The 21,401-nt window shown below is 36.3% G+C and overlaps 1 protein-coding gene across 1 annotated transcript in view; it reads right to left on the minus strand.

Annotated features, from left to right (window-relative positions):
• Positions 1-21,401, minus strand: part of LOC109093682 (netrin-4-like) — an 89,450-nt gene that overhangs the window by 29,675 nt on the left and 38,374 nt on the right.

Consider the following 21,401-nt stretch of genomic DNA (forward strand, 5'->3'; position numbering starts at 1 on the left):
CATGCAAATAAACTCCACTTATCCTGTTGTTTTTGGTTTTTGCAGCAAAAACTTTTAAAGTGTTTTTAACGGCCATTAAAATCTTCTCTTGGGCCAGTGGTGGAGCCTTATCACCTCTCTATTTTTTCAAATATGCAAACCCCCGCCCCAACTTTTAAGCCTAATTTATTTTTTCCACATAACCTTCCAAATGATCTTTTTCTGCAAAGTATTGCATAACATTGATGTTGACAAGGAAAAATTAAAAAATGGGCCAAACTGTGCTGGGGAACAGTGTAGGTTGTAAAAGGGCCAAAAACGAAAAAAAAAAAAAGAAAAGGTTTTGATTTGGGGAAGCACAAAACAGTTTTTCCAAGTAAAAAAACAGTTTTTTGGGCTCATAAATTGTATGGTTATTTTAAAAAAAAAAGGGAAAAAAACAAAAAAACACTGACACTTAAATTAAAGGGGAAATAAAAACTTTCCCTTTGATTATTTTGGTTGGGTAATCCAAAAAGAATTGGGGGGAATGAAATTTTTTATTATATACCGTTGCAGCGCAGGAAGTTTTCCTCTTGGGTACCAAAATTTTTCCTCAGAGCAATTTAAAAAAGGGCAGAAAGCTTCCCCACCCAGGAAATTTTTTTTTTAACATACGCCTTCAAGACTTTATAACACAGCGAACCACACAAAATTATACTGCCTTTTAAAAGGGGAAACCGGGGAAATAAAATTTTAAAAGATGGAAAAACAACCCCGGTTTAAAGTTCAATTTGGAAATTCTGGAACATTTTAAAACGAAGATTTGGTCCCTTCTTTAAAGGGGAAAAAGTTTACCAAAAAATTTAAAACAAAATTTTCATTCATTAAATCATCTTACCTTTGTTTTCCCAAAACCCTTTTTGCAAAAATGCACCTTTTTTCCTTATCATCTAGGTGGGGGAAGGTTTTTTTTAAATTAAAAAAATTTTTTTAGGGGAACCCCATTTCTTTAAAGTTTGTTTAAAAAAAATTTGATCCCCTTGATGATAAAGGCTCGCAGAGGGCCCCAAAATGTGTTTGATTGCTGGTTTTTGTTGTCCGACTTTTTTAAAAAAGTGAGGTACGTGTTAAAAACCTTTTTTCACAACATTGTGACCCCTCACGTCCCCCATTTATTTTTGTCCCGGAAGTTTTTTGAAAAAATCACCTATCCCAAAGTAAAAAACTTTTCTTCATCTTAAAAATTAGGGTAAGAATAACCCGGGGTTTTTGCAATTAAACCTTTTAAGCTCTGAGTGAAGAGAAGAGGAAATCCAGCACGGTGAGGCAAAGGGCCCCGTCGACATATTCCCCCCCAAGCAGAGACTGAATTTGGGTTTTTCCCCTGCTTTTGTACACCCCCCAGCGAAATCCCAAAAATTACACAAAAAAAAAGCTAAAATCACAATCAAAGTGAAAACAACTGGTTTCACTCAAAACGTTTGGGAAGAATTCCCGTAGTTTTCCCTGTTAAAACCCCATATTTTAAGTTATATTTTAAAAGAAAAAACTATGCCAAAAGAAAATTAAAAACTATAGTTGATTTTAGTAAATTGTAATCTTTTATGTTAGAATATTTTTTTCTCCTAAACGAAATTATTTTAAAAGTTTAAAAAAAAAAAAAAACTTTTATTAATCAATGGATTAAATTGACAAAATTTTCAGTTCCCAAAATTTTTATTTCCCAAAAAAATTTTGTTTTTTTGGGGGCGGTTCCCCCAAAAAAAAAAAAAAAAACAGCACAACTGTAAATAATATAAATAATAAAAAATAATAATAAAAATAAAAATAATTAAAAATAATAAAAATAACATTGTTTAAAATAAAAAAAAAAAAAAAAAAAAAAAAAAGGGTTTTTGAGCCGGAAATCTACATATTAGAATATTTGTGAAGGATCATGTGATGATGACTTGAGGTTATGGCCAGGGGAAAAAATTGCCGTGCTTGGGAAAAAACAAATTTTTTAAAAAATAATCAAACCGAAAATGGTTATTTAAATTGGGGAAAAAAAAAATTTTCAAATATTATTGTCTTTATTTTTTTTTGAAACAAATAAAAACAGCCTTGGTGACTTAAGAGACTTATTTCAAAAAAAATTTTTTCATTTCATTTTGGGGCCCTTGCAATTTTTAGTATGTTTCCTGGGATTTTTTTTTTGTAGGATGGTAATTATCATTACAGAACCCGAAAAGCCATGAAAAACATTACATAAGCAAATTTTCCCAGTATGAAAGGGAAATAAACCCTAGTAAAACCCCGGGTTAAACCCTGGTTTAGGGTAAATGGGTTTCCCTTTGTGCGGAATGCTGCAGCTTTTTCTTGCATTAGGCTTCCTCGAACTCCCCAGGGACCCGGGATGGTCTGAGACCCTTTCCCGTCAGATGAAAATTTTTGAACCCGGGGTCCAGGCTTCTAAACAAAACACAGACAAAACAAAGCTAATCTTTAAAACCCTGCCCTTTTTTGGAAACAAGGGGGGGGAATGAAATTAAAAATCTGGCTTTGATAAAAATAGCATATGTTGTTTGGGTTTAAGGGAAAAATGGGGATCTTAATTTGGTTTTCTCAATGGAAACATTTCCTGTTTGGGCCCATGGCATAACCGGTTTTTAGGTTTTTGCTTTGCCCCCAAACGGGAATGGACTATGCAGAAACCTAAAAAGAAAAAAAAAATTAATTTTATCTGCAATAAAGCCAAACAGAATTAAACCGAGGGGCTGATTAACCTTTTTTTTTTTTTATATTTTAACCCAAATTTTCCCCGGGTTTAAAAACAAATTTGACATAAAAAATTTCCACGCTTTCCCGCACAAGCGGGGGTTTTTTCCCATGTTGTCAAAAAGCAATTCCTAAAGCACCCCAGGGGTGTGTCCTGCTTCTCAGTGACAAATTTAAAAAAAAAAAAAATACTTTTAAATTTGCAAATAAATTTTATTAAATTGTTTTAAGTGAAAGAAAAGCTTTTACATTTTTTTTCCCCTACATAATATAAAAATATTTGAAAAAAAATGCCCGTTCTTTTTTAAACCCTTAAAATTTTTCAAATCACCCTTTTTTTTTAAGGTCCCCTTCCCTTTCTATTAATTAACCCATTAAAAGGGGTAGTTCCCCCTAAAATTAAAAATTTTGTCATAAATTTTCCACCCTCCCTGTCATTCCAAAACCCGCATTAGTTTCTTTCTTATGTTAAATAAAAAAAGTTTTTTAAGATTGCGGTAAACAGACGGTTTTGGGGGGTTTCCATTTTAAATCCCAAGTAAAAAAAAAAAATACTTGGAAACTATTGGGGAAACCCCGAACTGTTTTTATATTCATGTAAACACAGTCGGTTTAGGTGTCAATAACTGTAAACAGGTGGGTGAAAACCTCGGATGTGCATGCATTAAAGCGTCTGTTGCTCCCCCGTGTGCCTGTTGGCGTCCTTAAACCTGCGACAGCACGTTACTCGCTAAGTTAGCCTTTGCGTGCCTTGTTCTGTTCACTTATCCTCTCTGACTGAATCATTCTCACTTTGTTTGATTCTGTCTTACTAGTAGAATCAGTTCAAGTTCGATACGGTGCCAGACTGTGCAGTTACCTTTACAAATCACCTTAGCCTACTGTAGCGCCATAAAGTACAAGCTTTATTTCACAACAGACGTTTGTAATTTAACTTTGCTCTCTTTTTATTTAGTTTTTAATAACTATAGGGTCATCAATGAGATATATAGCCGTCTGTCGTGAAATAAAATTTCTTCATTCCCGTTGAAATAGATACCAACCTCATTTATCGCAATACCAGCAATACAAATTATACATATATATATATATTTTTTAAATATTAAAACAGAAAAATAAGCAATTTTCAGTATACCAATATTGTACACTATTACATTGTTGCTTTACTGTATTTTTGATTGCCAATAATCTTGCCTTTGTGGTGCATTTGAGAAGACTTGCTTTCAAAAAAATAAAAAATATCCTTGGCATTTGCCAGTGTTTGTAGTTATCCCCTTGTGTGGATACACCTATATCAATTAGATCAGCACTGTATCTTGGTCCACTGCCTGACAAATGAAAGTATTAAGGTGTCTGTACGTCAACTTCACTCAAGCAGGTCACTGGCGAATATTGCGACAGGCTGCCGTGTGGATTGTACTGTGGAAACCATACGACCATCAGTAGCCTGTCATACATGGCAAACTTACTTGAGTAACAGAAACAAAAGCATTCAATGGCGCACCCTATCACCGTTCAACCAGGTTTCTATTCCCTTCACTTTCCTAGTGACATTCTCAAGTATTTTCAGAGAAACCCAGCAACTGAATTTGTCCCATCCTGCCGCTCTTTGACCGGTAACCAATAAAGAAACGTGACTTTCATAGATTACTAGTATGTGGGTGCTTTCCAGACAGGTCAATTTTTAGTTTTGGTCGGGCATTTTGTTTACATTCTATTAATACCTGTTACATGCTTGGGTCTAATGAGAACCTGAAAAGCAGAGCAGGCAGGCAGGCGTTTGTAGTCTGTGTGTCGTTGCAGGCAGGCAGCTTTGGAGGCAAGGAGGCCCAGCAAATTCGTAGTGGAATTTTCGGCAGGGTGGATCATAATTCCAGGTAGTTCTTTGAGCATCTTGCAAATCATAGTATGCCTCAAATGCCTCGAATTCATCATTTTTCAACATGTTCCACACATCTGACTCATCCCACTCCAAGATCAGGCACACTCTGCGGTCAACATGGGGGCGTAGCCAGCCCAAGCTGGCGTGGGACTGGTGGTAAACTGTTGTGTCTGCTGGTCCGAAAAACTCAAGAGCTGAGTCGCCGATACCTCATCATTAAAGGTTCACAGTGCAGGGAGCTGGGGGCCATCATATTTTTTTTTTTTTTTTTTTTTGATTTTTGGGTGGGAATTAAACACCCTGTCCCTGGTGAATTTGGGGTGGAGTGGGAACATGATGTGTGGGGCCTGGTGGTGGTCACTGGGGTACTTCAAAGCTGCACGCTGGTCAGCTGCTGGGCCATAGCGGATGTATTATTCATCTAATTTAATGGCTTTTCTATGTCTGAATCTTTCCCCTGGGACCATCGCGTGGGTATGTGAAATTTCGCTACTAGGGGGTTGATTGTGAATAGCGGAGCCTCTATGGTCCACAACTGTTTGGTTGTGTTGGAAGCATAGGGATTTGTTGTGTGGGCTCTACGGTCAGTAAGGTAGGCAAAGCAAAGGAATGGACCTGGGCAAGGGGAAAGTATATAGTGAGGTTAAAGGCATGTTTGCATGCATGGTAGGTGGTTCTGGTGGGGAGAGGGCTAAAGTACTAGTGCGTGTCATATCGCTGAAGTGGTGGGCAGGGGGGTGGGAAGGGGTGGGGTGAAGACAGTGGGTGGTCAGGGCCTGGAAGGTGGTGTGGGGTGTGGCAAAGTAAGGGGGGGTCGGGACGAGCAGTCTGGTGGTGGTGGTGGTGAGGTACACCAAAGTGGTGGTGTAGTTCGCTACCATGGTGACGAAAAGGTGGTTTGGTACCCAACACTTGGGGGAGGGCACCGCGTACACCAACAATAGGGCCCGAGCTCCCGGCTGCACCACTCATACTGTTGGCCCTGGCGCTCCCCTGTCTTCACCTGTACGCATGGAAGTGACGTGAAAAATCTCACGTTAATAATGGTCATCTTCGATGTGTGTGATATTCAAAAGGTAGTCGCTAAGCCGTCCAGTGTTTCGCGCGGTGAAATCCTCTACTTTAAACCAGATATTAGCATATTGCACAATTTACCCTTATAATGGCGTTTATTACTTACTACTGTTTTTTTAGAGGTTCGGCAGTTAGAGAAGTGTGATTTATGCTTAAAAATGACAAATATAAAGAAGTTGTTCTCCCAGCACTCCGACGCTTACATGTGTATTAGTTTCTGTTGATGTTACATGAGAGAAAACACCAAAATATAATATATTTTATAAATTATAGTACCCAATTACATAATTTTATACATTGACGAACTATCGATCAACAGTTTGGGGTCGCACGCAAGGGTGTTTTTTAATGCTCACCAAGGCTGCAATTATTTGATAAAAAAAAATACAGAAAAAACAGTACTTGTGGTGAAATTTATGAACAATTAACAAAATAAAACCGTTTTCTCTATTTATTATTTTAAAATCTACTTTATCCTGTCGATCAAAAGATGAAAGTTCAGCATCCATTATGCCAGCCGTCAGTGTCACATGATCCTTCAGAAATCAGTCTAATATGGTGATTTGGTGCTCAAGATACAAGTTTCTTGATTATCATCACATATTGTCATGAAAATTCATTTGATGATGATAGAGTTCAAAACCTCAACTTATATTTGACATAGAATTTTTGGTAACATTATACAATGCTTATACTGTTCACTTTAATGATTCTCCGTGAAACAAATATATAATTTTTTGAATGGTATAGAGTATATAAAGGAGTGAGGAAAAAAGGGATTACTGTGTTAAATTACTACAAAAAGTAATACCATGTAATATAATTAGTTTTTTTTTTTATATTGAGTAAACACAATATGGTACATGTTACTGTTAAAAGAAACTTGTTCCCACCAACACTGGCCACCAGTAGTGAAATCATGGCTGTCTCGGTTTCCAACCTCATTGACAGTCTGAAGTGCCAGGACTCCATACATAGAGCTTCTGGACTCCCACTTTCCTAATATGTCAGTTTCCGGTGCAGGACACCAGCTGTGAAAAACGCAACACAACACAGGGATCAAATGTACAATACTGTGTGTATGTTACTTTACTTTCTGTTGGCACAAAACTTGATACTCACTAGGTTCCTTATCTAAGGATTGTGCTGCTTCGTGTGGGTCCTTTCCAATGGCACAATCATCCTGGGACTAAGGAGCATGGAGGAAAACAGGAATACGAGCTTATGCCTGAATGACGATCAAGAACTTGCAAGGCTTAACATTTACAACTAGTCCATGCATTTCAGCAAATGTATACATTGCATGTCTTGAGTTACACACCCGTGCAAAAGTAAACCTGTATCAAGTAATAAAAAACGAAACAACTTGCACACCCCACAATAAAACATACTGCTGTCAAAAAGAAAAAATGCTTAACCCAAAGAAACCTAACCTGTTCCATATGTATATCTATAAGAACGCCTGGTTTTTTTTTTTTTTTTCTTCTTTGTTTTTATGACAACTAAAAAATAACTTATGCAAATATCCATTTCAAGAAATTAAGATGTGGCATTTGAGAGGCAACGCTAGTTGTTTTTCAAACTCTACAGTCTATTTCTGGTAAGAGAACAATGAAATCTTCACACTAACTGCCTGTTACCTATCTTTCTAAATGCCTATGTTTTGTCTTATCTTTTTGGAATGAATTTAAGAAGTTTCCAATGGATTTGCAAGTGAGTAAGCAATATGCACTTTCCTAAAACTTAAAAATTTGTTCCAATAACAGATGAAGACTATGTCATTGTAGATCCCAGATAAGAGATAAATGGATGTTTACCCTGAACGCCGAGCTCAATTTCTGCAGTAATTGAACAGGGACTGTTCCTGTGGCTCAGGTTTCTGGTAGCGGAGCTCGATAATGTGGTATGTACAGCAGGACAGATGCTGGAATGCTTGGTTCTGTCATCAGATGAAATGGAAACAAATGATTGATGAAACATTTTTCGGTAGCAAAGAAAATGGTCACTATGTCAAAGGACTTGCAGCTTAAAAAAAAATGTTGTTGCTTATATTAGGTTTGTTTTACTGTGTATATTTAATTTATGCTCCAATGATTTTAATCAATGCAAAATTAAACAAAAAAAGTTTTATGCTATAATACACAATGAATTCAAAAATATTTGGGTTGTTTTGGCTGGTCCGGTCCCAGAGTAAAAATAACCAAAGCCTCTTATCCCAGTGTTTGTTTCTGTCAATTATAAAAACTATTACAAAATAGTTAATTTTTGGTAACTCAAAAAAGGGGCTGGATATAAAACGAAATATTAGATTAATAAAAAAACACCTTACAAAGCTTAAACAAAAAATTGAATTTTTAATAAATTTTAAGTTGAAGTATTAAATACCTAAAATGACAACGGAAAGAAATCAATAATTAATAATACTGAGGATGAAAAAATGTCACAAGCAAATAATCAAAATAAAAATAAAAAATCCAAAGGATAATTCAAAATAATAGTATATAAATCATACTAAAAATTTGTACACGACATTGAGAAAATGGTCTAACTAACTAAAAATAACTATAACTAATCCACTAATAAAAAAATATTAGGGCTAAAAACTAAACTTCTAAGATTTTTGGACATATCCTGGAAGGAACCGTCCCATATGTTTTTTCGAAAATGAATGCCATTATTGTCATTTTATGAGGGTGCTCACACACTTATAAGCATGTTTCATAGCGCATCAGCTAAAACACCCAACCATATTACGTACTATTAGACATGTGCAACTGTCAACTATCCCATGGTTATCCTATACGTTTAGGTCTCCTATATAGTCCTGTAACCAAACAAGTGTCCAATTCACCAACAGATCATAGAGGCTTTGTATTCAGAAACTTCGATTTGTTAGCAGGTCTGTCGAGAAACCATGTCTGTTCCAACACAATGATCTGGAAACCTTTCGATCTGGACTCAATGAAATCTGGCATTTGCATAACAGGACAGGACGTTCTGTGTGAGATGATAATGCCACACACATTGTGCAGCATTTTATTACCAATGGTGACAACTGTAAGGAATAGCTGGGAGGATTTCTTTGCATGGTTGTCGGCCCACCCTCCGTGATAAACGCTTAACAATGCAAATACCACAAATTTCAATAACACCGAACTGCTTCATGCATTTGGGTCATCTCACAACTAAAATCCCTGCATCCCTGTTGTATGTTGTACAGAAAAGTTTGAATTTACACTTATGTGTGCTGCTTCGTTACTTATTAATGTATGACGAAATTTCAAATTGGTAAATCACATCTACATTGAATCCTGGTCATTTAACTTTCATGACATGGAATTTTAAATTCCACAAACCATCCAAAATAAACAAGAAGTTGACAGTTTTTCATAAGCCTTGATGTTGAGGTACCATGGCTGCTAGGGGTGATGTCATGACATGAGAGGATATATGGGAAACTATGAGAGGATGTTAGACTATTTCCTTATGCAGTGCTTATGGTGTTCTAGGTGAATGTCTTACAAGGTCCAGCTTCCATCCCATAATTGGTCTATTATATTTTAGTCTTAGAGTATACAACTCTCCAGGTCCCTATTTTTTAAATTCAAGTCTCTCAGATTTTTTTTTTTTTTTGCTTGCCAAGGACAAAGTGCGTGCAAAATTGGGTGGTTTAGAAATAAGTTATAGCACAAATTTTTTTCTCCTCAAAAAAGTTTTGCATGATTTGAGACGTCATGTAGTATGCCATTCATAAGGTGTAGGTTAAGGTAGGTACACTATCACCTAACAAGTGAAAAATCTCATCCTCATGTATTTCCACCCAGATGTTACCTGTCTTCTGTGGAACAACACTGAGTGTTTTCCTTTTCTTCTTTTCTAAATCATTGCTTCCGGCCCACGTTTATACAAGGTTCACCACACTCGCATAAAAGTCCCACGTGAAAATCGCTGACGTTTTCCTGTGTTTCGCCACCACGTCCTCGTAAGTTGTACACAATGAGTACCTGTTCGAATGAAGAAATATTATCAAAAACTTCAGTTATTATAGATAGTTATCATATAAATACAGTATTGTTTTGCTTCAGTTTTAATTAAATGGAGTTGAATGGTTATAGCTTTTGTTTTGCCTGGTTGTTGAAACATCAGCTTTGAGGGGGGGTCCCATTCACTTGAATTACAATGGCTTCAATAGTTTTATGTTGGCCCCACTAAAATGCTCTGTGTTCCACAGAATAAAGAAAGCTCTTACACAGCGGCGGAAGGCTGAGGGATTTTCTCATTTTTGGGTGGGAGTATCCTTTTTAAGGGTTTGTTTTTAATTCCTAACCACCATGTCTAACAATCCTCAGAGGTTAACGCAAAACAACAACAAAAAACAACAACCCAAGCCTGAACTTTTTCCCAGGGCGTGGGGCCTCAACATGCAAAAGCCATGCAATGACTATGGCAACTTTAACATTTGAAAGGATACTTGGCAAAGTTATTGCTTTATTCAAACTGATTTTCTTTTTCTCTGAATAGAATGGTTGACCCTGAAGAATGAAGCTATATCCTACACTTTGGAAAAATTAGGACTATATCACCCTTTTACGACACTAGGGTGATACAATACACTTAAATGCACTCAATAATAAATGCCGTGGAAAAGTTCATTTCCGTAATTCAACCAAAATTGTGAAAGCTTGTGTATCAAATAAATGCCCATGCAAAACATACTGAAGTAGTTTAAATCTTTGGTTCTTAATTGTTGATGAGTTTTGGCTCACTTTAACAAAAAATCCACCAATTCAACAATTAAATATGTGACAGGCCCATCAGCTAATCAACTCAAACACTTGCAGAGGTTTTCTGAGCCTTCAAAAATGGTCTCTCAGTTTTGGTTCTATAGGCTACACACATTGGAACGACTGCTGACTTGACAGTTTTCCAAAGACAATCATATGACAACCCTTCACAAGCGAGGGTATAGCCACAAACCATTCATTGCCAAAGAAGCTGACTGTTCACAGAGTGCTATAAAAATGTATCCAAGCATCGTTACAAACAGGTGATTGAAGGACAAAGTATGGAAAAAAGAAACACAACCAACCGATGAGACCGCAGCCTTATGAGATGTCCAACAAATTCGATTCAAGAATTTGGTGAAACTTCCACACGAATTGGCGGAGGCGTGGTCCAAGTTGTCATCAAGAGCCACCACATTTACAAGAGCTTCAAGGAGTTTGGGGGGCTTACGAGAGCGTATTCCTCTTTGTTAATCCACTCCTGAACCACAGACAACAACAGAGGCCATCTTACCTGTGCTAAGGAGAAGAAAACTGGGACTTTTGCCCAGGTGGTCCAAAGTCCTCTTTCAGATGATAGCAAGTTTTGTATTTCATTGGAACCAAGGTCCTAAGGTCTGGAGGAAGGGGGTGAGGAGAGCTCACAGCCGAAAGGTTTGCTGGAAGTCCAGTGTTAAGGTCCACGTCGTGTTAATGATTTGGGCTGTCAATGTCATCTGCTGGTGTTGGTCCATTTGTGTTTTTTGAAAACCAACGTCATCTGCACCGTTTACGCAAGAATTTTGGGAACTCATGCTTCCATCCTTCTGCTGACCAGCTTTTGGAGAATGCTGATTTCATTTTTTCACAGGATTTGGCAGCTAGCCCCACCTGCCAAAACACCAAAGAGTTGGTTAAATGACCATGGTGTTGGTTGTTGGTGGCGTTGACTGGCCATCAAACTCACCAGACCTGACCCCAGAGAGAAATCTATGGAGTATTTCAATAGAAAATGATAAACAAGAGACCAAAAATGAGATGATGCTGAAGGCACTGTCAAAGAACCTGGGCTTCCATACCACCCCGCATGTCCATAAACTATCCCTCCCTGCCACGCCTCGAATTGAGGCATGTAATTAAAGCAAAGGAGCCCCTACCAAGTATTGAGTACATGTACAGTAAATGAACATACTTTCCAAAAGGCCAACAATTCACTAAAAATGATTGGTCTTATGAAGTATTCTAATTTGTTGAGATTGGTGGGTTTTTGTTAAATGAGAGCCAAAATCATCACAATTAAAAGACAAAGACAAGCTACTTCAGTCTGTGTGCATTGCATTTTTTAATACAATGTACAATTTAGGGTTGAATTACTGAAATAAGCTTTCCACGACATTCTAATTTGTTAGAGATGCACCCGTAGATTCTAAGATAAGAGACAAAATGTCTGAATGCACTTGGTTCACTAGAACTGAGACAATATTTTAATATTATTTTTAAAAATTTTCAACGACAAAGTTTGTCTTTTAATTACACAAAAAGTAAAACAATAACAATGCAAATATTTTTAACTAAGCTTAGGGCCGTAACTAATGATTCTTTTTTTTTGGTAATCAAGTAATCCTACTGATTATTTTTGACAATTGAGTAATCTGATAGTTTTTAGTAACACAAATAGACCTAGAAAGTAGAAACCCAGACTTAAGTATGACTATTTATATATAAACTAACGATGAGGCAATAATAACTGGCTCAAAATAAAATATCAACACCAAGAAATTACATGATTGTGATTAACAAGCACAGTTCAAAATACATAATGTAATATACCTATACATAGCCATGAAACATAACCAACTTAAGTACATTATGTATTAAACAAATACCAAGTAAGAGGGTGCCAACGGCCTGGTGACGTTTCACTACAGCGTGTGATTAAATTAAATGCTTAACCAATACATTTTTAATATTTGGCCACATGCAGAACTTTTATTTTGAAATCGCGATGTACACAATACATGGCAGATTTAGACATAGGTAGATACAAACCCCATTCCAAAAAAGTTGGGACAGTGTACAAATAAATGAGTCAGTAAAAAAGGAATGGAATAATTTAAACAAATCTCATAAACTTATATTTTATTCACAATAGAATATAGATAACATATCAAATGTTGAAAGTGAGACAGTTTGAAATGTCATGCCAAATATTGGCTCATTTTTGATTTCATGAGAGCTACACATTCCAAAAAAAGTTGGGACAGGTAGCAATAAGAGGCCGAAAAGTTAAATGTACATATAAGGAACAGCTGGAGTACCAATTTTCAACGTATTAGGTCAATTGGCAACATGATTGGGTGTAAAAGAGCCTCTCAGAGTGGCAGTGTCTCTCAGAAGTTAAGATGGGCAGAGGATCACCAATTCCCCAATGCTGCAGTGAAAAATAGTGGAGCAATATCAGAAAGGAGTTTCTCAGAGAAAAAATTGCAAAAAGTTATCATCATCTACAGTGCATAATATCATCCAAAGATTCAGAGAATCTGGAACCAATCTCTGTGTGTATGGTACAGGCCGGAAAACCAACTGGATGCCCGCGGATCTCGGGCCTTAGGACAACAGCACTGCATCACATACAGGAATGCTACTGTAATGGAAATCACAACATGGGCTCAGGAATACTTCCAGAAAACATTGTCGGTGAACACAATCCACCGCGGCCATTCGGCCGCTTGCCAGCTAAAACTCTATAGGTCAAAAAATAAGCCATATCTAAACATGATCCAGAAGCCGCAGGCGTTTTCTCTGGGCCAAGGCTCATTTAAAATGGACTGTGGCAAAGTGGAAAACTGTTATGTGGTCAGACTTAACAAAATTTGAAGTTCTTTTTGGGAAAACTGGGACGCTCATGTCATCCGGACTAAAGAGGACAAGGAGAACCCAAGTTGTTATCAGCGCTCAGTTCAGAAGCCTGCATCTCCTGATGGTATGGGGTTGCATGAGTGCGTGTGGCATGGGTAGCTTACACATCTGGAAAGGCACCATCAATGCTGAAAGGTATATCCAAGTTCTAGAACAACATATGCTCCCATCCAGACGTCGTCTCTTTCAGGGAAGACCTTTGCATTTTCCAACATGACAATGCCAGACGCCAGACCACATACTGCATCAACAACAACTACAACATCATGGCTCGCAGAGAAGAAGGATCCAGGTACTGAAATGGCCAGCCTGCAGTCCAGATCTTCACACCCATAGAAAAACATTTGGTGCATCATAAAGAGGAAGATGCGACAAAGAAGACCTAAGACAGTTGAGCAACTAGAAGCCTGTATTAGACAACTTGAGCAACTTGTCTCCTCAGTCCCCAGACGTTTGCAGACTGTTATAAAAAGAAGAGGGGATGCCACACAGTGGTAAACATGGCCTTGTCCCAACTTTTTGAGAGATGTGTTGATGCCATGAAATTTAAAAATCAACTTATTTTTTTCACTTAAAATGATACACATTTTCTCAGTTTCCATTCATCAGGGGCAGCTTAATTTGTAATTGGATAATTATTATAATGCTGCCTGCGGCATTTCTGGCATAAAGCATTCTGATTGGCTAGCAATGTTAGTTTGGTTGAGAGTGAAAGTTGCTCCTCTCATACCATTGGTAGATCTTAACCTATGGACTCGAAGTGATATCAATCAACAAGATTTTTTTTTAAATGTAGGATTATTTTTCTCCCAAGAGTTAACGCTGCACACCGGAAATCCTGCACAGTGCAGTGGAGAACTTTAAGCCCTGAATACTATTATTAGTAAACTTTACTAATTAAACCAACAGTGCAAACAGACAAAAGACTCATGGAGACTAACATTAAAATTATTAAACATAACAGTTATGTACAGTTGCACCATGCAAAACAGCAAGTTGTTTTCTGGGAACAAAGGTTGATGACACTCCGTCTATTCAGCAGCAGCAGAAACAGGAATTGTCCTGTCCTTATGTAACTTACCTAAAAGAATTGTATGTCATCCATGCATGTTGATCATGAGGTCTTGAGTGCAGCCACAGCCAGTTGTCTCTGATCTCTGGGCAGCCCTGGAGTCCATCAGCAACCTCTCGCAGCAGCAGACCACCCAGGAAAAATGATTTTTGCCAATAATCTTCAGTCAGGGCTGTTATTCCAAATTCTGATCTGAAACAAATGATTTCAGGGTCAGCAATGTTCCACACACTACATTATTTCTTCTCTTTTTTTTCTTGTTTTCCATTTTCGGCAAATGACATGAATGTTTTGGGAAATCTGTGTAAAATTTCATTAAAACGTTAAGAAGCAACACTCCTATTTCATGCATCCCAAAGAAGCAATACTTTTTAAAGCATGACTATCTGCAATGGTTGCTTAAACATCAGTGACATCTGGGTATTAACCTCTGTGAGATTCTGAGACATACTGTGATAGTGAAAGGCTTCCAAATGAAAAGACAGTGTCTGGGGTTTGATGGCTGGCCAAAATCAGCAAATGCTTTCTGCGAAAGCAGTACATCACTGCATTCCAGACCTTCAAACAATAACAGAAACAGAAACCAGAGGACGAAATACCTTGTGCATAAAGTGAACGCATTTTTTATATTATTGAAAAAGGTCATGCAATTATAAATTGCCTGCCTCTTTAGCAATAATAACCAAAATCTTGATTGACAAGATTCATCCTCTAATGACAAGTAGCTGTTCATCGTACAATTGAAAATTTTCTGTCAATTTTACTCACTCATGTCTAAAGTTTCTTTAGACATGCATGCTGTTATTTATTCCGTGGAACACAAAGCGGAATGTTTGAAGAATCTTTCACACCAGTGACAAGTAGTAGTCAGTGAACAAACCATTCTTTTAAGCAGGTTCGTTTTCAAACTGGACTAAATGAATTCAATTCACTTATTTCATGATTCAGCTTCAGCGGGAAAGGGAAGATTTTTAAGTCTAATCCTCACACAAAGATGATCTAAAAACAGTTATTTTAAACTGTAATAATATTTTGCGATATTACAGTTTTAACTGTATCTACGATCAAAATAAAAGCAACCTTTGGTGAGCATGAGACTTCTTTTGAATCCTTAGATTTTTGAATGGCAGTGTTTGTCTACTGCACAGCGCCAATTTTGGAGCTTTAGTCACTGTGAACCCTTAATGAATTGAAAAAATGCTACTTACATTTTATTTTTTTTTCCACACAAGAAAGTAAGTAATTCAGTTTTGAAAAAAAAAAAAAAAAACATGAAGGAGAGTAAATTATGAAAAAGTTTTTGGCGGCCTAACAATCCCCTTCAAGATCTTTTGTATTCACTGTAATCTGAACTGAAAACAGAACAGGCCACATTTCTCACATTTTCAGATATAAACAATAGTGATAAAAAACCAGATTACAACAAGTGCACACAAGATGTTTCCGCACTCATTCTGCATGTGTAGTGCATTACCAAGTTAAAAAAGGGCATGTGCAGACAGGACAAGACAGACAAATACAGGATACACTTCATTACAGCAACAAACAACTTAAGGAAGCATGAAAAAACACTGCATTTTTAATTTCTGTGGTGTAAAAACATCCCAAAATCCTGTCACACTCACATTTAGTCACCATAATTCATCAGAGCAAAAGCAAATATGTTATGCTTGATTACAGAAAAAAAGCAAAGGCCTCAACCTGAAGCCAGGTGTCAAATGCAGTTAGACAGTGATTGATGAATGATGCAGGGAGCACAGCAAAGCAATTAGTGGGGGTTATCAGAAGGATATTCATGGTGACTGGAAGCGCGTTTGCGTCGGCTGCACTGGTCGGCATCACCTACCTTATTAACACCAAAACGCCTCCCTACCGCATACCAAAATAAAATCTGAAATAATGAATAAAGGAAGCAATCATGCAGGATTGCAATTATCAGTGGAAATGAAGCTGTGAGAGGGTATGTGGCTGTGTTTGAAACAGAATAGTGCTCACTAATGAATACTGCACACAGTATATACTACATACTTCCTTTCATTTGTTTATTTGGCTTTATTGAAATGGATTTTAAATGGTTAACTATGCATTACGTAATGATAAACATTTCAAAGAACAGTATGCTACATGGTTGCACATTTAATCCAGCGAATTAAATTATATATATTTTTTAAAGAAATTAATGTTTTATTTATTAAGCATGCATTAAATTGATCAAAAGTGACAGTAAAGGCATTTATAATGCTGCAAAAGATTTCTATTTTAAATAAATGCTGTTCATTTGAGCTTTCTGTACGTCAAAGAATCCTGATAAAATATTATAATGATTTCCACAAAATATAACTTTTTATATATATAAATATATAAAGAAAAATGATTTGAGCAGAATTTCAAACATATTAGGAATGATGACTGGAAGACTAGAGAGAAATGATGCTGAAAATTCATCACAAGAATAAATTACAATACAATTTTAAATAACTGTTTTCTAATAATATTTCACAATATCACTGTACTGTCTTCCCCTGCAGTTTTGATCACCTTTGAAAGGGTGTGTATAATTGAAATATGTTTTTTTGTTTGTGTGTGTGTGTGTGTGTGTGTGTGTCTGTTTGTGTGAATATGTATATTAGTTTCATAAACTACAGGAAACCACAGCTAATATAATATTTTTTCCCTCCATGTTTTTTTTCGACTACATCAAAGCCAAATGCAATCATCTCTGACTGATCAATGATACACATCAGCTGTGAAAATTTTGTCTTTTGTGGTTTGTGTCACTAGGCCCATGACATGAAGTAGCAGAACTCATCAGGGAAAGCGTTCGACTTGACACCTGCAGCATTTTCTCCCCGCTTGGAAATGGAACTGGGAACTGCTGGAAATTCAGCTTTGCCATCACAGGAATTAATTACATTTTTAAAATATATAAACATAGAAATCAGTTATTTCGGATTGTAATATTATTCACATATTATGGTGGTTTTAACAGTATTTCTAATCAAATGAATCCTGCCTTGCTGAGCATTCAATCAGATATAAAAAAAAAAAACCTTACTGATCCCCAACTTTAAAAAGGAAGTGTACATACTGTGCAAAGTACACATAATTTATACTGCACATTTGAGTAGTATGGTAGAGTATGTTAATCCTGAGGTCATATTATCCAACCTTCATTTGAACCTTCATTTATTATTTTTTTATTTGAAATAGTGAAACTGATAAACTCATGACAGCCATTACATGGTAAGCATGTGTTATAACTGAACTTATGTTAAATCCAGTGCTTAGGGAAACTTCTTAGGGGAAAATATTCTGATTCATGCCAAAATTATATGTTAAGCTTTAAGTGCCATCAATGCCCCATTCGCGTGACACACTTAAATCCTTGTGTGGATGGTTTTCAGGTCTGGGTTACATGGCATAATGAAATGGGGTGCTAGCAGAATCTTAAAGTGGTGAAGTTGTTAGACTGGGATGGAGGGGAGGATGGGGGCAAGGAAAGCCATGGCAAGGTGGGTGGAGGGTGGAGAGACCTACCCTTGACCAACTCTGGGCAACTCTGGTTCACGCCGCACGGCATGGGCAGGTTTAGAGGAATGTAGTGTCGTGGGAAGGCACACCGTCAGCGAGAGGAAATCAAACTTCATCTCTCCGTAAGTGCCTGCAAACATTTCATGCGAAAAGAAAGTGATGAGGCCAGTGCAATGCTGGAGAAGCTGGTTTGGCAATCTAGATATGGGCATAACAACAGACAAGATAAACCGATTTATCGCAAAAGCGATCTGTACAAGTTCCTGACAAGCTGTCTTAATTCACATCCGAGTTCAGCAACACGTGTTATTAAGGAAAGTTATGTTTTATTTAAAGACCACCTTTCCCAACTCTCAAGGCTGAAAAATACATAACCACAGCTTCAAATTAAGAATACAAGCGGATAGCATACAGTACATACATATAGACACGATACATATAAATACATAATATCACATCAAAAACGGAAAGCACAACACAAATACCCAGTTATTTCACACAGCAGAACATTCGTTCAGAAGAAAGCAAGTAAGCAGGTAGGAGCCAGATGACTGAAAAGAGTGAGAAGGTGAATAATAGTACAGCAGTTGAGATTAATCATAGGGAGCAGGTCCATGAAGACATAACACTGATATTACACTGAAAACTACAATAAATAGTAATTTTCAGTCTCTACAAGTGAATTTAGGTATTATAACACTGCAATGTGCAGTATGAAAAAGGGATGGTTATTTTGAGATTTGAAGAAGATTACATTTCACAGTGTTATTAAATTATTATAATAAGTTTTTAAAAATGTACTTCATCTTAAGGTCAGCAAAGGTAATCTAAATGTAAGCATAGCTCAAAACTAGCATGCATTAATTAAATATCCAATATCAAGTGATATTGACAAAAAAAAATTTTAAAACCCCTGACAATTCTTGTGATTAATAACCCTAATTTTTAAAGTGCATAATGCTCAAAATTCAATGATAACTCTAATACTCATGCTTTCCAAAAAAAAAAAAAAAAAACTCAACCATTTCCTGAAATTTATAAAATTTAAAAACAACCGTAAGCCAAAAAATAAATAAAAATAAAAATAAAATAACCTCAAACAAACTGCTTCAGAAAATCAGTTTTATGAAAAGCACTACAAATAAATTAATTGAACAGTTTTCAAATCTAGATTTTGTATACACAAATATACTTTAGTGTTCATTTTACTGTTTAGCATATGTTCCCCCTAAATATGACCCTTCCTTCCTTTTCACCATCAGCTATTCAGTATTACTGAAAATACATAATTTGCACCCTTTCAAAGCATGTGTATTCCAGGTCGTGCATACAGGCTGTGGCACATACAATTTACACAATTTACAAGATTTAAAATAATGCATGATGTTATGACAAGATATTCCACAATTAAACTATCAACAGCACAGAAGGAGAACACAGAGGATGAGAACAGAGAAGCTTAGTTCCACTATGAGTCACACCCATTCTCTGGATTCCGTCTGTCTGGACTTCTCAACAGGGTTGTGACGATGAGGGGAAATTTTCTCCACCGGGTTAATTGACACATGACAAAAACACTGATAATACCGGGCATCACCATTGACGCTCCTCTTTCCTCGCTTCCTTTCTTTTGAATGGCTTCTGTAAAAGTGGCGCCACATTTTACTTCTTTCACTTTCAAATAGCGCAATTCGGGGTGTAAAGCAATTGTCATTTTTAGTTTGTTTGAATCTCCCTCTTTTCCCTCTGCTTTTTTAAATAGCTAAAAGCGTAATGCATATTTTACTTTCACTTATGAATTAGCGGTATTAGCTCTTCAAGTAATAGCAGCCAAATATAACCTAATAACCCAGCTGCTGAGGGTTCGTTTTTATAACATTTGTAGTTTTATGATTCATGTTACTTTAATTTAGAATTTAGTGTTTTGATAACTTCATTCGATTTCTGTATATTTCCTACTAGCTGAAGGGTACAGGTTGAAAAAAATATGACATTTGTTTTTAATGGGTTCATGTGAGGATTAAGTTCACTTAAAATTAGAAATTATAATTTTTTAAAGTCTACTAAAATGGCCAAATTGGATAGATCTTTAATTATACTCTCTATTGCGGAATGGCTATTAGTCAATGATTAAAGGGATAGTTCTTTATGTGGGATGGTTTTTAATGGAGCAACTCAGATTTGGATTCATCTGAAAGAAGGAGGGTCATATAACACCTAGGATGGCCCAGATGAGGTGTATGAATAAATTATGGGGTCATTTTAACTTTGGGTGGAAACCATCCCATTAGGGTATTGGGGGGGTGCAATTTCCTAGGATATCAGCTTCAGCATTAATAACCAAATAGGAATGTGAAATTATTTGCACATATAAAAGTATATTTAAAAAACTTTAATGCTACAAGTTAGGTGGGATTAACACGTGATTAATTTCAGAAAAAATTGTGATTAATTAGTTAATTTTTTTTTAATTGACTGACACCACTAATTATGACACTAATGTTACCTTAAAGACCACCCAGGTTGATTCGATGCAAAAAAAACTAAACAAACAAAAAACATTTAGTCATTTACCATTTAATATTATTATATTATTAATAACCCACTAAATAAATGTAAGTATCATTGCTTTGACCATGTGATGTATTTGAGTTGTTTTGCCTACCTTTGATCTTTCAGGCCGAAGAAACACATGTGTATTCATTTTATCAGACTGAAAGCAAATCCTCGGTTCATGAACGGTTAAGGCAGCGCTGTGAAGGGGGGAGAGTTTCAGTCAGGATAAATGTAATGCCTTAAAATGAGGTCATGTGGACAATAAATAAATCAAAATTCAATAAAGAATACCTGAGGTCCAATAAAACTTTACACATATTATATATGAACAATCAAATGTGTTTGGTTAAACTACAGTGCCAGGGACAGGGAGGAGAAAGAGGGAGAAGGTTTTAACTTTGGTTCATAGTCTTGATGTAAGCTGGCCACACATTCAGTCAACACACTGGCTTACCAAGTCCAGATGCTTGAAACACACTTCAAAATAATAGCTAATCATTAGATAAAATGAATAAAAATTTGCCTCAATCTACCAGATTGTATCACTTCAGTTTAATCCATTAGTGTGAATGGAATTTGAAAGCCATGATTATAGGTTAATGTACAACTGCAGAATATCAAACACACTTGTGCAACTTGTGTGCACGTTCAAGAACACATAGACAATGCAATTCAAACAATTAAACTAAAAAAAAAAATTGAAATAAAAAAAGAACATATTAAACAACTAATATAACTATAACTAATATAACTATAAAATATTAAACAACTTCAGTGGCAGAAGGTAAAAGATTATCATGGTTGACACGTATCGTTGATCATTAAGAGATGATATTATTCTCAAGCAATCATTGCAAAACTGCAGAGAAATACTGATATTGTGAAA

This window comes from Cyprinus carpio, chromosome A7 (genome assembly GCF_018340385.1).
Source record: "Cyprinus carpio isolate SPL01 chromosome A7, ASM1834038v1, whole genome shotgun sequence".
Classification (NCBI taxonomy): Eukaryota; Metazoa; Chordata; class Actinopteri; order Cypriniformes; family Cyprinidae; genus Cyprinus; species Cyprinus carpio.